General features: G+C 39.2%; 1 protein-coding gene and 1 long non-coding RNA gene across 6 annotated transcripts in view; one reads left to right on the top strand and one right to left on the bottom strand.

Annotated features, from left to right (window-relative positions):
• The window catches only part of LOC122175719, a 36,281-nt gene extending 26,161 nt beyond the window's left edge, over window positions 1-10,120 (top strand). Inside the window, exon 3 of the long non-coding RNA XR_006177487.1 lies at window positions 9,997-10,120. This is a non-coding gene — a long non-coding RNA (uncharacterized LOC122175719). The remainder of the gene's footprint in view (window positions 1-9,996) is intronic.
• The window catches only part of ATRNL1 (attractin like 1), a 425,500-nt gene that overhangs the window by 389,061 nt on the left and 14,070 nt on the right, over window positions 1-22,369 (bottom strand). The window lies entirely within an intron of this gene.

Genomic DNA, 22,369 nt, shown 5'->3' with positions numbered 1-22,369 from the left:
AGCTTTAAGCCTCCCAGAGACAACTCTGATAGCACTGTCCAGGGCACAGCTGATTTTTCTCATCCAAAGTCCAGCTGAAAAGCAGCTCTGTATATCTTATAACCTTTGAAGTTGCATATATAAATTTTCAAAAATATTCACTTTCACATGTACAGAAAAATTAATTATAAAATGAAGCTGTGACAGGAAGGGGCCAGGTCTGATATGGGAAGAAGTTCTTCACCAGGAGGTGGTCAGGCACTGGAACAGGCTTCCCAGGGCAGCGGTCATGGCAGTGGTCATGGCAGCAAGGTGCTGGAGTTCAAAAAGCATTTGGACAGTTCTCTCAGAGATGGGGTTTGATTTTTGGTTGATCTTAAATGGAGCCAGGAGTTGGACTCAATGATCCTTATAGATTCCTTCCAACTCCATGATTCTGTAATTCCAAGCATAAACCTTCAAAGGGATAGGGGGAAAAAAAAAGATACCAAAATGAGGTCCTTCTCATGCCTTGGAAGACCCAGCCCCACTTGGCAGGGCACACTGAGGACCAACCTCTTCTAGCCACAAGGTCATGAATGAAAATCTTTTTCTCTCCTGCTGCTCTGTCGATGAAATGGGAAAAAGCTTTGTTTGGAATGTGCTCCCCACAGGCAGTCGTACTTCGAAGCATTTTCAAGGCATAAAGCAAATATCAATACAGTATTTTATGTTTCTGAATTAAAAAAAGGAAAGCAAACAAACAACTAGTAATGTTAAAAGACTGGAAAAAAAAATAAACATACTTCAATCAGTCATCAGATAGAAGAAACTTTCCCTGGCAAATTCCAACACTCTGAGCTGCTCTGAATGCTGCTGTATAACACTCCCACCAAGCAAGTGGGAAGTGCTTACAAATGTTGGGCAGTGGATGAGCAAAGTAATGCTGGTAGGCAAGGAGTATATCTTGGGCAACAGCCAGCAGTGCATCTGCCTGTAACTTGGTTGTCCTTAGGTCACATATCAGGGATTTTGAAATCAAGCTGATATCGATGCTCGGCTCCTAACGGAACTGGATTACAGGATCAGGGGCTATGCCTGAGTTGGTGCTAGCTCCAAGTCCTTCATTTTTGTGGAAAAAGAGGCCGCACTGCAAAAAGTGCCAATCAAAATAGTTTTTGTGCTGCCGTGTGGCTTCAATACAGATTATGCCATCTTATGCAGCACGCTGCAGAACATTTATTTTGCTGCACTAAAGTAGTACAAAACAGTAATTTTTCCACAGTTATAACCATCATCTTCCTGGTAGCTGCACAGAGGTGACAAATTTGCTTTTATTAGATCAGCCCTTTGGCACTGGTAAAGCACAAACAATTTCCCTTTTCATCTGGAATGATGATTTTTGATAAATAGTTTTTCAGAGGAGCAGAGATAACCTTTGAAGCAACTACTGCACTACGCTGAAAAAGTAAAGAATAAATAAGAGCATGACACTGCTTTGTAATAATGGCTGTGAAAACAGGGAGATAATGGGGCTGTTCCATTTATAATAAAGTAATTCCCTTCTGGCTTGCCATTTCTCTACATTTCCTGAGTTACACCAAAAACTGGGTATCATTTCTTTCCAAGCGTTTTCAAGTCCCAAATCCCATAAATAGTATGCAGACAAGTCATATTATCACCTTCACATAATCCCATACTAAATCAGGGGCAACATGTCCTATCACACAAAGTCAGCTGTTCATGGCCATAGCTGGGTATGCTCACACTACGTGGAATAGATATTTCATCACTGCTGAAGTAAGGGCCTGGAGAGCAACACGAGTGGAAAATCCAGAACAGTGCCTACAGGCTGCACCCCATTCACTCCTCATCCCTTAGAAGCCTTCAGAAGGAAATGACAGACAGAAACATTCCTGTGGCCCACTGAAACCCTGAAGATTCATCATGCACAGGAGAGCAGCTGATGCTGTTTCTCGCCACATCAAATGGCAGGCCAGCATACATAGACACAGTGCAGATGCTCACCAAGCTAACCAGAAACAAGCTGTGACAAAGATGGGAGGCACCACAGACAGAAAGCGGAGGGTGAGGTCAATGCAGAGTAATTCAAACGTGAAGCAGAGGGAAATCTATGCTCCCCTGGAAAATCAGTACTGTTAAAACACAATTGTGAATGTAATTGAAATAGGATATACAGTGGAAATATTTACCACCATAAATACCTTAAATCTAGATCGATGCCATTCAAGAAAAGGAAACAGAAAAGTATGCCCTATGTCAGTCAAATTATTGGACTAAAATGAAGGGGAATGAGATGAAGAAAGAGATGAAATCTATGGTCTGCAATGTCAGAGCAAGTTATTAAAATGGCCCTGACTTCAGTATTTATAGATCTGTGAAAAATACAATCATATCACCTCCTGTAATCTTATTGAAAAAGAATAATATCTTCAACTTCTCCAGAGATAGGCCCTGATTTAAGCCAGAGAAGTCATTAGCTATTCTCTATCACCACAGGAACTTCTTTCCTGAGAAAGAAAAGGAAAACAAAAAGCAATAAAAGTCAAACAGGGCAACATCACAGATCCACTTACTGAACACCAGTAGTTCAGCTTACTGACAATGCAGCCCTACCCTGAGAAACTGCATTTCAATTTGCTTGGCATGTGGAGATTCACCAAACTGAGGATAGACAGACAGAGGTCTGACTTACAGCACAGGTTTATTAGAGGAGAAGAAAACAAATAAGGGATAGTCAGAGTATTGCAGAGTATTGCAAGTCACTGCTAGATAAAAAGAGTTATGGAGAGGTTAATTTATCACTGCATTACTTGGTGTCACGTTTCTATTCTTAATTTTCTCAATTGCTGGATTAATTGCAATTCCTACTATAGATGAACCTGAAGAGTGTATTTTGCTATATGGTTTCATCTCAATATGAGTATTCCTGTGTCAATCAAGGGCTATTCTATCTTTTACCAGAAAGCCTTGCTCCATCTCTTTTCCCCATCTTTTATGAAAACTGGTTTTAATAAAAGAAAAATAACAACTTTGCTTCCATGCTGTACAATTAATGAATATACTGACTGATGTTATAGTATAGCAGAGAGCTTGGCTACGATGTTGTTACACCAAAGCAGGAAACAGAGATAACAGGTACACTCATCCACATCCTGGGCTCGTGTGGGAAACTCCAGAAGAGCGGATCTCCAGAAGAGATCTTTCCCTACTGGTAGTCAGCTCTTAAATGGCGCTAGGAGAGGAGGAGCCAGGCTCCACTCCTTCGGGCAGCACAGGAGAATTGCCTTCACCTGTGCTCCTGTGGCTGACTCAGTGCTCACCTCAGGTGATCAATCAGAGGTTCAGGCCGCGATTCAGCAGTTCCCATACACATGCTGTAAAATCAAATTCTCCATAAATACAAGCAAAAGCAATACCTTCAGCTCAGGATCTTCTTTACAGAATTAATGAAGAAAGAAAGAAAAAGTTTTGTACTATTTTACCAGAAGGAAATATGGAAAAGAACAAGGGGACATTTCTCACCCGTTACACAAGTGGCAGCTACTTTACTGCCAGAAATAGATAGGTGCATCACAAGGGATATATATTTGGTTTTGTAAAGCCTGAACTGAATTTACATTCTCTCCCCTCCCCAAGGCAGAGAATGAGTAATGAAGGCTTTTTAGTGTTTGTTTGGGGAGTTTTTAAGTTTCAGGTTTGTTCAATATTTTTCACAGGAATATCTGGGGGACAAAGAAATGCTAAGTGGGATTTTCATTTTCCATGCATACAAAGCATTGATTCTGCATTTTTACATGTATTACGTTATTCAAGTTTTCAATTCGTCCCCTTAAATAAGCTTAAAGAAAACGAAGCAACAATTGTAATAAAAACCTCCATTTTTAAAACAAATACAACACAGCCTCCTCTTACATACAGAATATTCTGTATACGAAAAAAAACTTGTTGACATAACATTGGCAGTGATATATCACCTTTGGCTAGTCTAAAACATAGAGGTTTGACTTGAACAGGTGTTTTGTTCCCTTGTTCACCACCTCTGAAAATGGTTGCTATTCTATATTCCATTTCTGTAATGGTTCCAAGAACTACTGAAGACTGCAGCAGAAAGAGCAGACATTGCTCTCAAATTACAAACTTACCAGGCATCGTATTCAAGCAATGTATTTTCACTTGCATAAACTTATGAAAAAATAAATCTCTTCCCTTACTTCAGCTGCATTAACATCCACACAAGATAGACCTTGACAGGTCATTTACCATAGGCTATCATAATGTGCAGCAGAGACATTACAACAGAATCTATAAAGGGACTAGAAATAAGCTGATGTGGGCACAGACTTGTGGAAGATTTGGAAGACAAATCAAGTGGGAAAAATGAAAATAATATAGCAACATTAAATGCAATCTCAAAATTTATTCTGCCATAAATTAAAATTACTGTGGAAATACCATATGAGGCCACCTCACTTTGTCCTTCTTTAAACCCAAAAGCTAGCCCTCACATTGTTTTAACAGTGCCCTTTCTCATGGCCAGATCAACCACACTGAAATCTTTCTTGACAGTTATTTGTCTAATTTCTTTTTAGTAAGTCCAATAACAGACTGCAGACTCTTATTTTACTACTGACTTACTGCTCTTGAAAGCTTCCCCAGATGTCCACATTTCATTTCTCTTGCTTCTGCTCACACATACCGCTTCCTGACATGCTCAGAGAAAGAGAGGCAACTCCTTTGTCTTTCTGCTCACCTTTTACAGACAGCTGCCCTCAGGCTTCTCTTCTCCGAATTTAACAATTTATTCCAACATTACTTGTGTGTCATTTTTCAGACCTCCCTCCTCTATAACTTCTTCAATCCACCTGCATCACGGAATAGCAGCCACTACTCCAGCTATGTTCTGATGAGAACAACAAATAGAGAATAATTCTTTAATGAACTTCAAGCAGCAGATTCTCCTGAATATGAGCAGCTAAGGAACTGCTCCTTCTGCATGCCCACTTGTATGCAACCTGCAGTTCCCTCTGACTGCCAACTCCCCCTTTAGGAGGATTACTGCAATATTACTCAAGCTCACATCTTGGGGGTTCATTATGTCTACTGAAGCACAGAGATTTGATTCCAATTCAGTAAGGTTTGTTTTTTTTTTCATGTACTATATACATTGATCCCATAGGATAATATGGGATCAAGGCAGCTTGCATGATCAGAGCCTTGCTGCATGAAAAGGTTCAACCATAATCATTTTCTGAATAGGGAAAAAGAAATTTCTTGTGTAAGCATTTACTTGAAAGCTTGCAAGTCATGGGTGTACAGCACACTGCCATAAGTCATGGGAAATGCTAGTTAAAAATGAACAAAGTGAATGGGCTCCAGAAGAATAGATGGAATACCATTTGTGTACATGTAGCATAAACATTCTTTAAAATGTCTGTGCCTGTATTTTCTGCATCAGCTATTTTTCTATTACTCAACTTAGTCCCAGTTTTTGGAATTATTCACAGCACCAGTGAAGCACTGACAGAAACTGCTAACAGCCATTAAAACCCAAGGCCACGAACACAGGATGAGCCCGTGGTGACACCTGCACACAAAGGTGTTATCTCACAGCCAATTAGAGCATGGTGCCAGGCTCTGTAGCAGTTGAAAGCAGGTAGAGAAGCAAGCATGCAGGATTTTCTTCTTCGTGGTTGTAATGTTAAGTCTGAGGAAAAACACTGACACATCTGGAAAGAGCTTCCTACTTTTCTGTAAGGATGCTTTCCTGCTAGATTCCAACAACAAATGTCAAAATGCTCTACTTCAAGTTTCTTTGACAAAATGAATTCCAGGGTTTTGGATGAAGAGAGGCCAAGAGATGAAGTGAAGAAATGGCACCACATCACTCTCACTGCACAAGTGGTTGGACTGTTTCCATGTAACAGCCTGGCGTGTAACTGAAGCACAAAAAAGATACTTGAAGTTTGGTTTCACACTGCAGGTCTTGAAAAATTCAGAATGCCGTCTGTCCTCAAAGTATGTTCATTCTTTAATATACATGAGGATAAGGCACTTTGTCTAAAAAAAGACAATCCAAATGCTGATTGCCTTGCATCCAAGCTAAGAAACATGTCATTTTCTCTACTGATATCAAGCATTTGTTTACAGTTAGAGTCATGAACCCAGATGTTGGAATAATGGAACCTCTCCTGGAATAGCAGCAATTTTTTTGAGACGGCTCAAATCTAAAATATAAATTGAGAAAGACAGCAAGGCTTAACAAAATCTGGTCTGCCAAGACACTAATATAGTATGAGGGAGAGTAGCAGAGTGCAGCCAGCATGATAAACAGTTCAGGAGGCTGACTGAAGGGAGAGGCACTAAGGAAAAACAGAGCAGAGCTCAGAAATCTCTCATTAAACATATTATTGCCCTTCAGTGGATTGTTAGCCTTATTTATTTCAGAATAGTGAAATTCATATCCTGCTGTGAGAAAAAGATTCCACACAATATTTTAAGAAATTGCCTAGGTAGCATTCAGGAAAATTCCTCCCCATCTCTACCTCTAATTTGTCACTGTTCCTTTTCTAATTAATGTATACATATCCATATAAATGTTTTTTCTTATTTTAACAAGACTTCCAATCATCCAATACTCTACCCACAAGATGAACAAAAAGATTCCTAGAGATGACTGCCTAATGGTGTGACATAGGTACAATATGGGTCAATATTTTTCTGAAATACAGCTGACATTTCTCTGGAGGTTTAACCCCAACTTCATTGTAATACTCTTTAGTTTTACACAGATTGATCTACATATAATGCGTTTACAGAAAGCTTCTAGGACACTGAACAGGATTGAGTCAAGCTGCAGTTTGCTATTCGACGCTCTACATTTTACTGAAGTGCTACACCAATTAACAACTTTAATCTTGCCATTTTTTTCCTCCAAGTGGCAGTGGTCCTCTTCGTCTCAACTCTGAAATCAGTGACTTTCAGAATATACTGTAAATAGCACAATATCCTTCACTGACCTGGAAGGACTTCAGGAAATCATCTCTCCTATCTGGAATAACGCACATATTCTGTACTTTCAATTTTAATGTCAGAGTTGTACAAAGTCATGAGACAGACATATCTATTGGAAATGGCATGACTACTTCATACAAAACACCAAAGCTCTGCCTAAAAAAATAGCTTGCCACAATGTTTAAAATTTGTTAGAAAAACAAATTGGCATTTGATATAAAAACAAGACATTTATTTCCCTGTATCACTGTGTATTTCATTTAATTAGGTCATCAAATGCCACTGTAAGAGGCAGAAAATCTACCTAATTAGCTTATCTAACTCCTTGCACTTGTGTTTCTTGTCATTACTATTCTCTCAGTAAAAAAGAAGTTGAAAATATTTGAAACTGACTACTCACTCTCAATATTAACAGCAGTCATTCATCCATACAGTTAGCTCCTGTTTTAGGCAAGTATTACAAAAGAACCTGACAGAAAGTGAGAGAACGTCTCAGTCTAATATATCTTACAGAGCTCATTTCAGGCAGTTCTTTTTACAGCCAAATCTAACTACCTACTGAAAGAACCGTTTGCCAAAGCAAAGAGGCCCCATTGCCTACTTTCTCCCCCCCAACTGCAGCAATACCTTTGGTGCTTCTGTTATTTCATTTAGAAAAGTCATACACCTGAATAGCCATTGAACAGGTCTTTGGATAAGATTACTCAGACGTACTGACATCTGATGTAACCCTAGTGTTTAAAAAATAGGAATGTTACTGTTTAGGTTTCTTTAATTGCTACAGCTATCTCCCTGAGATTTACTTCCTACTAAGCAATCTTCTGCTTCTAAAAATGTTGGAAAATACATCTACAGCATCTTATTTATATTCCTTTGTTAAATGTCTTCTACTTCATGATAGCAAAAATAGATTTCAGTCCTGAGTAGAGTCTACATTAATGTTCAACTGTCAACAGGTTTTGATTTAATCATAAGTATCAGTGAAGGATAAAGTTAGTCCGGAGTTTTATTTACTGGAGACATAAATAAACAAAAAGTTCAGAAATGCCTATTTGAATATATATTTTTATATGTACAGGTATACATATTTATAAACAGAGCTGTATGTTTCCTAAGAAACACAAGTTCCTCTACATTCAAACTCATAGCAGCACATTAAATTGTGGCACACAAAACAAAACACAGACAGTGCATGCTGATGTACTTGGCAAAACAGAAAAGCACTGTTCCCGTTTTTCACCACACATCACTCTAAACCTCATTTCCATTTGTGACCTAGTTCAGGGTTTTAACTTAAGCTTCCTGAGGTAACAGCCAAATGCTCTAAATCCAGTGTCACCGACTCCTAAATTTCTCCTTTTTCTCTTTAGGTTTAGTACTCACCTGCTCTCAGCAGGAACCACCTGTTCTCACCTTCCAGTGCCTTAGCTCAGTTAATGCCCAACCACCAGCAGGTGCGTTAGAGGCACAGCTGGCAGAAAGCTGCCCACCCTCAGGCAGCCCTGCTGCCTACATCGCTGCACACCCCCTTGGTATCATTTCAGAACTAAGTTTTGGATTTCCTCCTCACTGAGAGGGGAAAATAAAGTCTACAGGAAAAAGATACAAAGCATCTCTTACCATCCCTAATTCTCCTTCACAAGAGGTTCCCAGGCCCTGAGCAGAACCTCAGCCAGCACAGCTGTGAAGATAAGTTTGTAAAAGAAATTATCTCCTTAATTGATTAATAAATTGAAATGGCTGCTTTCTCAGCGGGCTTCAAAGTGCTGTCTTTTAGATGGTGCAGATAATCACATGTTTCTGACTCCTGATAGCTTTGGCCATTATCAGGATACTGCACGTGCCTTAAATACAAAGCACCCTGTGGTAAAGAGCTGGAATAACAGAATTTGTGTCACTGGGGTACAGAAAGACACACATGTGTGGACATGAGAGTTCTGCTTAGTGACAGAGAAGGATGCAGCAGCTCAGAACACACCACTGCCGCAGGTGATCACTTTCTGCTCAACTTGCTAATACATCAGCAAGTTGTAAAACAGGTGGCAGTGCCCTCAGAGAAGGAAGAAATACTAGAGTGGGAAGATATTCTTGGGTTTGGGGGGGTTCTTTTTTGTGTGTGTTTGTTTGTTTTGGGTTTTATTTATGGAGAGAGGGAGGTACAGGACACGCAATGGGCAGAGTTGACTATTTTGAGCCTGCAATTTGTTCTTTATTTAAATGTAAAACTGCTAGAAGTACTGAAATACTGAAATAAAGCCACAAGCATGAGGCTTGTTGTTATCTCTGAGCCCTTTGCCATGCAGTCAGACGAAGTGAGGCACTGCAGACAAAGCCTAGAACTTCAGCAGAGCTGAACTGCACAGCCAGCAGCCACAGAGCTGCATGCAGCTCCCAGTCACTGAGCTGCTAACTGAGCTGCTAAGGCCACGCTTCTGGAAGATGGTTACCAACACCCTAAACAGCTAAAGTTTAAAAGTGATCACATTTACCTAATTCACAGTTACTAATGGAAACAATGCAGCCCAGGGAGGAGCCAGGATACAAGCTTTTCCACACAAAATATTTAATGTTCACACCCCCATGAGACCTACATTATACAATGCCACAAATGGAAGGCCAAGTAAAAATCTGTGAGAACAGAAGCATCTGTGCAATATAACAGCAATTATTTTTATTTTTTCCTTCAAGGAGCAACAGCATGATTCAATACTTCACAGCCCCTTTTATTTCTGACAGGGCAGCCTATCTTTGCATTAGCACACTTCTATATCCCACTTCCATTTTAAACTTATTCCTCCTTTGTTGCGTTTTTGTCACATTCTACCTGATAGGTTCCCAAAATCCCATGCAGCTGATACCCAAATCTTGAGTCGTTAAGATCTTCAAGCAAGTTCTTTGACATCACAATACAGTGCAGTCTACTCATATGAGATGAGTGTAAGCACTAGGGGAGGTAATTTATTGCAAGTGTGTTCTAACATAATGGTTTCCCTTCCTCTTTAGGCAGAAGCTCCATCAGAAAAATAGTCAGGTCAGACATAACCACTCTCGTCACATGTTTGGCTAAAAGGAGCTCCAAAGCTGATGTTGTGAAATATCCTGCCTGCTTCTAAACTATGCAAGCATTGAAACCTTCCAAAATAAAACTTAGTCTGTGTTGCATATATTCAGAGCGTGAAAGTTGGTATCTTGGGAGAAGAGATTGTTTTTACTTTTACTGTACAGAATCAAAAAAGAAAAGACAAGAAACTAGTCATGCTATTTAAGTGACAAATTGCCATTATTTCATTTTTTCTTCTTACTTTTTTTCTTTAATGAAACACAAAAATGAAGTATTACTAATCCGCACCTCAGAACTACTGAAGAGTTCTGAAAGGTAGCATCTACATTTTTCAAATTCTCCATGAAGCAACACTAAAACAAACAGGCTTCATCCTGCAGATGTATGTGCATTCCTGTGGTTGTAGTGGAAAAAAGTAAAAAGATAGCTGCATGTCATTCCAGATTGATACAGGGTTAGGATTTAAATACATTAGAGCAATGATAAGAAATGCTATTCAAGTTCTTCAGTGTAACACTGTGGATTTATTCAGCATAGGATCAGCGAAACAGAAAGCAGTGGTTCAGAACTTCCGTTAAGCAGAGAAGCTACAGAAAAAAAAAAATAAAATAAAATAAAAAAATTGGTTCCTTCAAAATGAAAGAGGAAACTGTAAATTCAATGAAGAAACACATAAGAATTCCTTCTGGGAGTTCCAAATCCTTGTGCCCCATCTTGCAATCAGGATGGCTTGAGTGACATACCTGGGGCTAGCAATGAAGAAAAGAGGACGTAAGGAGATTTCTCATACCCTAACAGATGGGCCACAGGGTACAGGCAGGAGGAGGAGTACTGCCTGGAGTACAAAAGGAAAGAGCCCACACCTACAGGACCAGGAGTTCTCAGGTCCTCATGAAACCAAGGAGTCACCAAGCTGTCACGGCACCAGAGGACATAGCCAGCTTGTCTTTACTTATCAGTAAGAGAGGAAATAAGAAGCATAAGACTATTTCACACAAGCAGCAATTCCTAGACTACCCCTAGGATAACAGGCTTCACCCCTGCCCTCTCTGAGGCTGAGGATGTAACTTTGCTACAATAGCTGCTGCTGAGCTTTTCCCCCCCCCCGTCAAGCAGCTCTAACAAGTCAGAGCAGATTACAAACAAGTGTCCACTCTTAATCAAGACAGGGTAAGCAGAAACTACGTCTATCCTCAGAGAGGAATTTCTGCTATCAGCAGTGCCCCAAAAATCATTGGGAATCAAAGCCAAGGTCTAAAGCCAGTAAATTAGGTTGCTGAAAACAAGAAGAGGAAAAAGAATGAGAAGACAAGCAATCACTATGAAATAGTGTCAGAAAGAAGCAGTGACCCCAAGGCTTAAAGAAGTGATGATTTAGGCAGCAGAATGCACTAGAGCAGAGAATTGCTTCAGTGCAGCTGAACATTTGAGAGAATGAGAGGGATGGGTCAGCTCTGCCCCTTCTCCCATCTCATGAATCCTACGCCAGAGAAGAACCAGAAGCAAAAGCTCCCCATAGATCACCCTGATGGAGAAGTTTCCTTAGCTCTCAGCAGCTGCATATTTTGCAGAATGAAAACCAGAACTATTCAAGAGTCACTTTCATCATTTAATATATCCACCTACAAACATGCCATCAGCTAAGCCTGTCAGCATTTAACTGCTTTAGCTGTCATTGAGCTGCTTCTTGCATTGCATCAAAACAAATCTGAGTTGCCTTGGTCACCTCATACAACAAGGCACCTCTGACAGTGAAGCGCTGAGCAAGTTTCCTGGCATTGATGGAATTTCTACCAAAAGGCACTTGAAAGATGCATCAAGCACAGTAATAATTGCTTCATTTGATTGGCTTCAATCAAACTGCAATATACAGCAAATTCAGAAAGAAATGCACAGACAACTAGAACGAAAGTATTCAGCCGAAGGAAGATTATCAATGCAGTGAGGATGACAAATGAAATCAATCTTTTTAGATAGAATCAACTTTACTATGTGACCTTACCTGCTCTCCTGGATGTTTCCAGGAAGCTTTCCCAGAACTCCATTCCTCTCATCAGGCACGCTCTGACATACCCAGCACCCCTGACATCATACATGTTTAGATTATAACTTTTTTTTTTTTGCAAAAATGTAATTGCTTTTAATGTTGTTTTAACTGCTCGGTTTGATTTTCAGAACATGTAGCTATATGCAAAAGTAAGTAAACTAACAAAAACAATTACCTTTTTAAATCTCAAGGGAAATAAAGACTGCAATAAAATGTTATTTAACAGAATAAAACTCAAATATTCTTTGAAAGGAAGCTTCTGTGTTACCAGCATGACACTGAAATTTATCTAGAGTCTCAAAGCTGATTTACAAAGCAAATCACAAGGAACCCTCACAACAAAAATAATAATTCTTCCATTTGCCTCTCAGTGTGGGAGCCATCTAGTTTGGTGTTTATGCTAGCATTTCAAATACCTCAAAACTGCAAAGTCATTGATCAGCTGATATCGATACAAAACTGATTCAGTGTTGACAGATCGAGAAATAATTTCTCTTTTGAAGAAAATAATTGCAAAGATTAATTCATAAACACCTTCTAATAACAGCTATCAGGCACTGGGGAAAAAAACCCACAACATGCTTTAAACTTTCAGTTGACCTTAAACTCGTTCAATATTATTGCAATATAGCATTGTGAGGTCTTCTTTCACCATATGACTGTTTCCAAACCAAGTTCCTACCAAAATGTTGCTTTGGTAATGAAAACAGGTGGAAGTGGAATTACATACAAAACAGGATTCAGCACCTCATACCACTGCTGAACCTCCATTTCTGACACGTTTCTCATTATTGGTACTCTTTTGATAGATCTTATCTGACAGAAGTATATATTCTGCAATGATTTCAAATAACTGAAGAGATTGAGTGCCAGGAGATGTTCTAGAGCAGAAAGTCCAAAAAGAAAAGTAAAACCTTGAAAGTTCTGCCACACAAACTATATCAATTCTTTATTCTGGATAGCTAGTAACCTATACATGCACCTGTGTCACTAGGAGCACCTTTTTTGTCATTAGTCACAAGCAGGTGCTCTTCAATCATTAATCAGTGCTCCAGTCACTCCTGACCTCAGCTCTCTGAGGACAGCACCATGCACAGTACTGTTAGTGGGTCATTAAACTGGAACATTACAGCCAGAGCAAAACTCAACCTCATTTTACCATGGCTTTTTAGCAAGGAAGCTGAAGTGTTATCACCAGCCTGGAGGAGCCCGAGGGCTTGCTGAGTCATCCTCAAAATAAGCTTTAATTCAAAACTGCAATAAACTAAGAAACAATGATATGAATGCACCTTACATAGAGGTTATTTTTGCTCCATCTGCCTACATGATCTAACCAAAAGTGAACAGATCCCCTTTACTCTTATTCCTTATTCTCGAAAGGCAAATAGGATCCTGGGCTCCATCAGGAGAGGGGTGGCCAGCAGGGACAGGGAGGTGATTGTCCCTCTCTACTCGGCTCTTGTGAGGCCCCATCTGGAGTACTGTGTCCAGGTGTGGAGCCCTCAGTACAAGAAAGACATTGAGATTTTGGAAAGGGTCCAGAGGAGGGCGACTAAGATGATCAGGGGGCTGGAGCAGCTCCCCTATGAGGACAGGCTGAGGGAGTTGGGCTTGTTCAGCCTGGAGAAGAGAAGGCTGCGGGGTGACCTCATTGCAGCCTATCAATACCTGAAGGGAACCTACACCCAGGAGGGGAGTAAACTCTTCAAAAGGGCTGACAATAGCAGGACTAGGGGAAATGGATCCAAGTTGAAGGAGGGAAGATTTAGGTTGGATGTTAGGGGGAAGTTCTTTACTAGGAGAGTGGTTAGGCCCTGGAACGGGCTGCCCAGGGAGGTTGTGGATGCCCCGTCCTTGGACGTGTTTAAGGCCAGGTTGGAGGGGGTCCTGGGCAACCTGATCTGAATGCCTATGTTTGGTGGCCCTGCCAGGCAGGGGGGTTGGAACTACATGATCCTTGGGGTCCCTTCCAACCCGGGTGATTCTGTGAAATAAAACAAGGCAGGAAGCCAGGCCCAGCCAGTATCACAGACACAGCTGCACAGAGCCAGCTGCCACCCATGGGCACCCCATGGAGCAGCATGGCTACTAAAGGAGATGCTCTCATTCAGTTTTATTTTGTCTCATTTCCTACCCCCAAATAAGCAGCTTGATAATACAGTTGCTTTCTAAGCACTAAGTTTAAAATTATCTCTTTATACAAGACGAAGATTGTTTCTTCAGCCTGGGTTTTTGGAATTGGCAGTCTAATGTCAGCTTTTGCGTTTAGTTGGAAAGCAAGTTAAATCTTTGCTTACAAAGTCACTGGGAATACCAGAGTGTAAAGAGATTATAAACTAAAATGCTTTTTCTTGAAACAGCCTGAGGATCCAAGTGCTCCAATTCATACAATTCTTAGACTGCAAATCCATTTACTAAGGATAGGATTATACAGCACATGCATATCATTTTACATATGATACTTTCAGGCAATTTGAACTGACAAGATGGCTTTAGAAAGCCTTCAGCTGAAAAGTGAGCCTTACGGAAGCATTTACTTTTATTTCTCAAATTTCAATACACCCCCCAAGTTATCATGAAAATTTGACAAGACCTGAAAGTTTGACCATCTCCAGGCACAGATCGAGTCCTCGTCTCAGTTGTGATCATTTAAGTATTGACGAGTAGATCTCACAGACAAAAGAGATGCAAATATTGTTTTCTTATTTCAATCATATACAAATGATAAAAAAAAAAAAATCACACCTAGCAGCAGGTATCTAATATCACATAACAAAATCCTATTTCAGAACTGCACTTAGTGAAGTTCACCACACTTATTTAGTTTTTATAGTATGAAAATACAAATGAAGACCTCAACATTCTACAAATAAAAGGCCTGCTTGTTCAGAGACAGAGTGGAAACCTGCTCGCCAAGTTCAGGCATAGTAGTCGAATTCATGTGATTCCTAGTTCAAACATTTCTGAAATGAATCCCTTCTCCTCCTCTCACCACAAACACTTGGGCTTCAGAGCAACCCGAGAGCACACAAACAGCATTCCTCTTGGACAAAGCTCAACCACAAAATGCACTTCAACCACTAAAACAGATGGCCAGTCCATTGGAACAGATTAGAACTGTTGCAAACTAAAACCCTCAAGAAATATACTGGGCTCTGTGCACCAAGCACCCTGCACAGCAACCCCTGCAGCACCACACTGCTCCACGCAGATATGGCCCCTTGGCCTCCATTCCCCTCACAGCCATAGGAAGCTTGCTCAGGACACTAGCAGGTAGTACATGCCAGATATATGGCAGGGAAAAGTGATCTGGAATCAATGGGAATGAGAACAGACACTCTTTGCAATTGCAGAGGATTCATTCTTTGATTATAAAACAAGCAGCATCCTAAGTTTGGCAGCTCCTTTGCCCAGAGTGAGCTTTCCTGTTCAGCCTATCTACAGAACACCAAAAATCTCTCCACACACTCTTCTGCCAACTCACCCTGTGCATACACAGCCAGCCATCCTCCACTTCATCCCTAGCAATGCCCTGAGCACATCATCTCTGGAATGGGTTTGCAGGCACATGGGATTGGGTCTTACAGGCAGGGCAGTGCTAAGCTTCATAACCTCGGAGGGCTCCTAGCACGTTATGTAGTTCTGATCACTCCCCTCATTACAGAGTGTCCTATAAATGCAGAAGAAACTTTGTATGTGCCAAAAGGGAAAAGAGGAATATTTTATGCTTAGACAGTAATTGAGAAAAATGGAGAAAATTAGACCAATAGCTTGCCTCTTATTAAATGTGCAGTTAAATTGCAAATAAAGATATTTAACACAAAGTATTGATCTACAGAAGTAGATTTATGCCACTAAGTAGTCAAAATAGAACAGGGCAAAAAAAAAAAAAAAAAAGACATGTTGATAGTAAACACTCAAAGTGATTATTATGGGTTTGTATAGATTAGTAGTTACCCATGTTCTTCAGTTTATCCAGTTTTGTTTTGGTTTTTTTTGGTATGCTACGCACAGCCATACAGATCTGTGCTATTTACCTTCAAGTGCCTGGATTTTCTCAGCACCAAACTGCAGCTTAGCCTGCATAAAAGATAGATGCATTTGCTTGTATGCACTAGATAAGGCAACAGCCCAAATGAGGTCAATAACATCGGCCCGCTTCAAAATAGGAAAGAGCCCTCTTTGGTAACGCATTTAATATGCTGGCACAAGTGAACATTGGGATTTATGAATAAGTCATAAGGAAGCTCTGAGTCACCACCTGCTACTCCATTAGAAAACAGGGTGGCTACACGTTAGGTCACAGGTTGCCTTCACAAATGCCTGTACAAAAAGAGCTGAGGTTTTAAACAGCGGAATCGAGTCTCTTATGAATAAGCTGGCAGAGGGTCCTTTTCCATACGGTGATCTTAAAACAGAAGTTAAATGTGAATTCCAACTCTTGCATTTGTATCAGAGTTTTGGAAAGATTTAAATGCCCAGCACTGATACAAACATTGTAACAACTCAGGTGTCGAACATGATCCAATAGAAAAGAAAACCAATCACAAAGGCGAATCCAGAAAAATATTCAGAGATAACCCAGAAGCGGAAGACAAAAAGAGAACAACTGTTGTAAGAATTGTTGACTGTTATATCTCTTTCCAGGATTATGAGCGAATGGAGGATTTGTTTGTAAGCTACAAAGTGGAGCCCCTACTTTGTTCAAAGTTCAAATAGCACTGAATGCCACGACATGCTTTGAGAACACTCTTCCCATAGATGTGTTAAATGCAGAGCACGACTCCAGCTGCGATATGAAACTTGAGCTATGAAAAAAAACCACAGAAGTTATTTTAGAATCAGTTACATAAACGGGAAACATACTAACGTATACCAGATGTTAAAGCATTATGTTCCAAGGAAATCTCATTGCACTGCAATGGTATGTACTCAATACAACCTGCCGGGTAACACTCCCCTTCAAAGTAGATGTGCTCTTAGGAACAGGCTTATTAATCAGTGATCCAGAAAGGAAAGTCACTTTGCTTATTAAAGAGGAGAGATCCCAACCCTCTCTCATCTCAGGAGAGATATCCCTGGTAATACTTCAGGAAACTGATAATAAAGGCTTATTATCAAATCAGAGCTGCTGTGAGAGTAGAACTAGACATTTGCAGATAGCCCTCTATTCAGAAAGAGATGTTAAGGCTCAATTTCTAGTTCCCAGTGGACACTCAGCTATTGTAACTCCACAGGTCTGTATTACTTAGGTTTTTTCTCTTTAAGATTAGAGGTAAAAAAAGATGAGACGGAGACATCTTAGGACTTGTCATGACACTGCTAGTAAGCCAAACCCACAATAGTCATTATCTAAAAAGCTGCCAGCTACATGCTGCTCTCACTGCCTCACAATGTATTCAATCTCAAAAATGAGTTAAAAAGACACCACAGATTTGCAGTCTTTATAGTGGGCTTAACTACTATTTCTGCCAACTTTTCCCCCGTTAGATTTTTCCATTCCCTTTAAAATTCCTTTAAGCTGCTGATCCTAGTGTCACAGTTAATGAGCATGTAAAACTCATCAGCAGCAAATTTTAAGAACCCTCCAAAGCTGATTTATTTCTCCTTACAAGTGTGCGTAGAGATTCTTTCTGTAGCAACAAACTGTATCACTTCACTTCTGATAAGAAATAAAGATCAAAATACAAGCCAACAAAAATGCATGGTAGTTACTTCATATTTCAGACATACACTGACAGAACCTCCCATTATCAACGGATTATAGAGTGAACTGGCCCTTAAAAATTATTTTAAATGATTTGTCAGGAATCACAGAAGTATCCATCTTAAAAACGGTACAGTTTACTACTTAAAAGTGTGGATTGTTTACGCAATTATTTTTTCCTTAGATCTTGGAGAGCAATGTTTATGAGAACATCAGGTATCTGTAAACAGTCCAGTCAAACTCACTTCAATATATTATTCTGTCTGAACATTATTGTTACTCAGAAAGGGATTTGAAAAAAAAATATTTCATTTAGTATATAACTCTTCCACAACACAATTACACTCTAAATACTTATTTTAGCAATCTATCAACCAGACATGCACCTATAACCTCTGATTTAGTGCAAGTACTTAATGATAGGGCCATTACTGGAGCATATAATGGTACCAAAGCTTTTCATATTGAGCAAATTACATAATTACTTGGTAAATATCAAGTGAAGCTAATTAGCAATTTCTCAGCCAGCATGCATCATCCTTTACTCTTAGATTTTTCCATTTAAGTTTTCCACAGACAACCAATTTTCAAATGTAGAGAAAAAGGACGGAGAAGATGGAAGGATGTCATACATGGGCATGATGCAACAACTTGAGTATCCATATGAAGATTAAAAAGAACCAGAAGAGTTGTACATACTCTCTACAGCTACTCCAGCTGATTAGTCAAACACACTGATTAAGTCGTTACTTTTAATAACCAGACAAACACAGGAGTAATTCACCTTCTCCAAGTACTCTGCAAAACACAATTCATGGGATCATAAACCTGTAATAAATAGATATTATATCTTTATCAGTGATTATATTTTTATCAGTGTCTTAATGACAGCTACTATTTGTTCACTTCATAAAATGCTATGAAGTATTTCATCATTTCATTTACTCAGTTATTAAGAGAACCGACTGAAAACAAATAGAAAAGCATCATGAAAGTGTATAATTTAGTAGCATTTGGCACAAGTAATTTTTCATTCTAATTAAATTAGATTTATGAAGTAATAGAAAATGATCTTGTTCTATTTACCTTAAAGCTAACAGGAATTTCCTCCCCACAAGGCAATTTTCAAGTCAGAATTACATTACCACCCTAACTCCAAGAAGGTACAAATCACCACAACCTGGGCAAGAAGTCTAAACAACACCTTGAATTACATCTTAAAAGATGAATTGAGATGGTGTGATTATAATCACAGACATTGAAGATATCACAAAACAAAATAAAAGGTCACTGTGCAAAAGCAAGACAGGTCAAGTGTATGGAGTTGGAGAATATCAATTCAGTAGGAACAAAAGTCAGATAAGAGATTGTCCTACCAGATATAAGAATCTCTACACTGGAACATTGGGAAACACGAGATCTAAGACATTAACTTGCAAGTCATGCCGTAGGCACTTTAAGTTATGACATTTGTCATTTTCTAGCAAATATCGTACCTAAATTTAACACCAAATGGGAAGGAATTGCCCAGAGTTAATAGAAGCCATTACTCTCGTTCCCATTATTCAATATTCATATTTCTAGATTAAACTATGGATGTGAGGAGAAAGTAGAATAAAATGCAACATAAATTTAATAACATCATATACTTTAATAAATCATCTAAGTTGTCCATAGTACTAGAAATAAATCTGCTGCAATGCAAAGAACTAGGTGATGTCAATGCTTAACTAACAGAAAGAAGAACAAGATGTAGTAAATAGTCTTTAAAATCATGCTCTTAGAAGTGACAGGAATAACTTCAACTGGCCTGTTAGGGAAGAAAGACAACTGGAACAGGTGTAGAATAACTACATGCCACTAGTTACAGAGCCGTAAAAAGGAAGAAATTATCATACAAGAGATGAGGCAGTAATAATATTAAAGCATAGGAAGCAGGAAACACAATAGAAAGATTAAAGTGGAATATGAACAGAGAGCACCATTTAATGACTAGAAGAAATAAGAGCTTGGTAAGAGGACACTTGCTTCTCCTAGCATAATGAAGTCCAAGGGAAAAATATGACACTCAATATAAAGAATACAATAGGAAAAGCAAATGGAAAGGGAAAAGGTTATCTTGCCTGGACACCATATGCTCACAAAATGAGGTATACCAAGTTGATAGCAAGAACAAGTTTGTATTAACAGCCTGCATATTCATGAAGTCAGAAGAGGGAGATTCAGGATGAACTTTTGAACAAGTTTATTGTGTATTTAGTTATGAAATTCTACCACACCGTTTTAAAGAGTTTGGGTGCTTACGGATCATAAAAATTCCACTAAACCTTATTTTATTTAAGCCATACATTCAAAATCATTAAAGCACATTTTGGAATATTTGCTCAAATTTCAGATTTCTTCCCACTGGATTTGTTTGCAGAGTTTGGTTTGTTTATAAATATCTAACAGCCTCTCCATGTGAGCTGTTTGGGAGTATAACTAAGAACAGGAAAACTCTGCCACATATAGGTAGCCAAGTGAAATAAAGGCTTCAATAAAATAGTATTTCTAGCTCTTTAGTCATGTTCTTACACACTTTTTAGGTCTCTACAAACAGTTGGTGCCTTTGCCCCTAGAAGAGCACGTATGGAATAGAACAAGAATCCCAAAATGAGTGAGGTGTGGGGGAAACAAAGCAGAAGGAACGCTCTGCAGAGGTGTCAGCAGCCAGAGATTTTGGTCATTGGCCAGTCAAACCACACAAAAGTAGGGCAACATCGTACCTGAAATGGGACAGGAGCAGTATTCAAACTGAAACTGGCAATCAGAACTTTGTCTTGCTGTCCAGCCCTGAGGACAGCTACCTCATTCTCTCCACACTACACGATGCAGCAACCCTACAATGGCTTTCAGACCTGGACACAGTGGGCTTCATGAAGCTGGAGGTCAGGTGTACCCCCAACAGATGCATCTACCTGCCAGATTGAGACCATCAGTCAATGGATGATCTGGGAGCACAGCTCAAACGCAGTAGTGGCAATTTTATTTTAAAACATGAGCACACACAGAGGAGATAACACTTATCCCATTCCTTCCCACTCCTTCTCAGCAGTTCTGAGTTGACCACATTAATCCCAGTAGCACTGCCACTGGATTGCCACGTAGACTCCAGAAAATTCTGTTTTCAATAACATTCCTATATGCATATAAAGATATGCAAATAGTATACACTCATATACATATACCAATCTACCAGCTGCATAAATACTTTGCTTTAATATGCACGTCCTCACCTTTAAACTCGCACAAATCCCAGTTGCTTTACAGACATGCCTTTTTAATTAATCCCAAATTACCCACCTTCTTAATTAATCCCAATTTACCAGAATGTTGAGAAGGCAGGTGAGTCATTAGAAAACTGAAGCACTAAAAAAAAAAAAAAAAAAAGTAATACTTCCAAAATGAGGCTTTGTAAAGAAGTTTCATGTTAAAATAAAAGCTCACATATTCAAGCAGAAGTACCTGGCAATCTTAAATGATTACCTTTAAAAAAAACAAACACAGAAGCAGATGAACTGTAAGTTAACATACCAAGGGAACCAAGTGATTTTCATTTATTCAACAGCACTATATTAATTGCTAGTTGGAATTTCTAACATTTGGCCAAGCAGCATGCTAGGAAAACAGAACCATAATAGGGGCAGTCAAGAAACTTGCAACATTTAGGTTCAATCAAATTTCACAGTTCTGATATTTAATTTTCATTCCCCGTGCTGATAGTGTTTTTAATAGTTTGTAAGGCCCAAACAAATGAGGAAAAGCCGTACGAAAGAACTACTTGAAAATAAGAATTCACTCAGAAAAACTGAGTGATGTTTAGTATTTATCCACAGGAAGATGTAATATAGAAGGGGAAAAAAATTTACCTTAGATAGAGCAAGCAACAGAAACAGGTATAGAATCAAACATTCACATTTCATACTAGCCATAAGGATTTTTTTTCCTCCTTTCCTCCAGAATAACCTTACATCGAAAGATCACACTTGTCCTGAACGTTTTTCCTTCTTTACTCTTTAGCATAAATTCAAAAAAGCAAAAATAATGGTCATGAGCTGCAGTATGGTTTTCTTCTTTTTTTCCCCTCAAGTTCCCATTCTGTTCACAGGCAGGATTCTAATTTCTCTTCTGCATCCACACACGGTAGCACTCCCATAAACTTCATCATAGCAACCATTCTTACTTTTCTAAAGAAGCTATTGACAAGCATAAATTAAACATTTTTAAAGAGGATAAAGAATTTTACCTGAACAGAAACAAACATTTCCCTTTATTCACATGCCTAAACCATGCTTAATGGAAATGCTCCTTGGGACATCTCTAATGCCAGAAAAATATTTGCAACCACAGCCTAAGAGCAGACAGTTGAGTAATTATCTTTTTCTCTGTGCACAACACTGATGTAAATAAATCAAATAAGACTGCTTACAAATTGAAGGCATTCCCAGCATGGAACAATACTTGAATAATTTGATTCCAAGCCTATCAGGAAGATTAATACAGCCCCCACCTTTCTTTAGAT

This window comes from Lagopus leucura, unplaced genomic scaffold (assembly GCF_019238085.1).
Source record: "Lagopus leucura isolate 7727_CA_CO unplaced genomic scaffold, USGS_WTPT01 Super-Scaffold_741, whole genome shotgun sequence".
Classification (NCBI taxonomy): domain Eukaryota; kingdom Metazoa; phylum Chordata; class Aves; order Galliformes; family Phasianidae; genus Lagopus; species Lagopus leucura.
The sequence above is the reverse complement of the archived record's forward strand: the minus strand, read 5'-3'. Positions and strand labels throughout refer to the sequence as shown.